The sequence below is a fragment of the Dipodomys merriami genome, unplaced genomic scaffold (genome assembly GCF_024711535.1).
Source record: "Dipodomys merriami isolate MVZ:Mamm:240054 unplaced genomic scaffold, mDipMer1.0.p SCAF_779, whole genome shotgun sequence".
Taxonomy (NCBI): Eukaryota; Metazoa; Chordata; class Mammalia; order Rodentia; family Heteromyidae; genus Dipodomys; species Dipodomys merriami.
Window position 1 is genome coordinate 267,753 of NW_027206378.1, and position 1,686 is coordinate 269,438.

Sequence of the window (1,686 nt, forward strand, 5' to 3'; positions counted from 1 at the left end):
TTCCTGCTATGCCGACCTGGAGCTGTTGGCCATTTATCTCTGAGATTGCTCATGTACCTGAGAACACAGTGCAGGAATGAGGGCCTTAAGATTAAAATATATAAAAATACAAAACCAGAATATTTATAATAAGAAAAAAAAGTTAAAATGCACAAGATACGTCATTCACACAGATATTGCAGGTTTGGCATCCTGGAGAAAGCAGGGACCCAAGGTGCAGTAATCCAAGGGAACAAATAAATTACAATCACATTGGCCCAGAAATGGGGGCGGGAGCAGGGAGAAGCTCAGAGCAGCAGGTTTGCAGCCATTCCCTAGTCACCCATGTTGCCTGTCATCACAACCCAATGCCTGGACCAGCTCTCCCAGCACTACAGCTCAAGATAGGGTGATGAGGAAACAAGATGTGGAGGGGAGGAGGTGGTGGAGAGACAAAAAAACAAAACAAAACAAAACAACCCTGCCTTGCTCCTGACAGGTCCTCCTACCCGGGGTACTACACCTTGGGGATTTGAGCCCTTGGATCTGCTGGTCTGGTGCTTAATTGTTTCACACTCTGGCAAGAGAAATTGGACACATCCTTCTTTAAAGGAACAACTTGCCAATCTGGGTCACTTTTAGAAGCTGGAGGCTGGAGGGGAGGGAGGGGAAGCATGTAGTTCAGGTGAAGATTATCATATAAAGTACGCAGGTTTCACAAGTGGTTCCCCCAAAGCCCCTCACTTGAATTGGGATAGATCATGATGGGATTACTATGCATCACCCCTTCCCCTCATCAAAAGAGAAGATGGGATGATGCTGGGACATCCTGGCTTGAGACGTATGGAAGAGACAGCTACTCGCCAACCCAATCCATATTCCAACTTTCTCCACTTTGCCGATTGATGCCTGCTCCTTGAAACTTCCTGCTAGCTAGAGTTGTCCCCCCCGACTCTGGGGGCTCAATTTTGGGCCTCAGGGAGCCGGGCAGGGCTGTGGATCTCTTCTTCTTCCCTAAAGTAGGCAGGCTTTCCCTGGGAACTGGGGACCTGCTGAGCCTTCAGTGGACAGGAGGCCACCATGTGGTTGATGCTTTGGCAGAAGTGGCACTTCTTGGGCTGTGGTGGCAGCTTGCATTCCTTGCCATTATGGTCTAGACCACCACAGTTGTAGCACCTGTCTCCTTTGGATCTGCTCTTCTGCATGTTCTTCCCCTTTGGCCACCTCTTACTCCCAATACAGAACACCCCACTGGGCCCAGTGACTTGGATGGATTCTAGGCCTTTGGCAGGCTTCTTAAAGGTAAACTCCACAGCCTCTCCCTCCTTCAGGCTCTGGAAGCCCTCCATGTGCAGCTTATTCTGGTGCACAAAGACGTCCACCAGGGGGTCGAGCGCTACCCTTATGCAGGCTGTCATGGATAGGAAGCCGAACCCTCTGAGCACATTGAACTACTTACAGATGCCAGCCCTGTGCAACAGCTGAGGCTCCTCAGCCACCTGAGCGGCATCCTCCTGCGCCTCCTCGGGTGCCTTCTCCGCTGCCTTGGCGCAGCCACCTCCCAACTGCTGCTTGGACGCCAAGCCCATGGCCGTTGTCTGAGCCTGCAGCCCCGGGCCCCTGATCGGGCTGCTGCTGGCCCCAGAGAAGTGCGGAGGCAAAGGGCAGGTTGGCAGAAGAGGTCGCTACATCTTCCCCGCACAATCC

At 52.2% G+C, this 1,686-nt stretch overlaps 1 pseudogene; it reads right to left on the minus strand.

Annotated features, from left to right (window-relative positions):
• Positions 1-941: 941 nt before the first annotated feature.
• LOC138818551 (protein lin-28 homolog A pseudogene) lies at positions 942-1,568 on the minus strand (annotated as a pseudogene).
• Between the last annotated feature and the right edge of the window lie 118 nt (positions 1,569-1,686).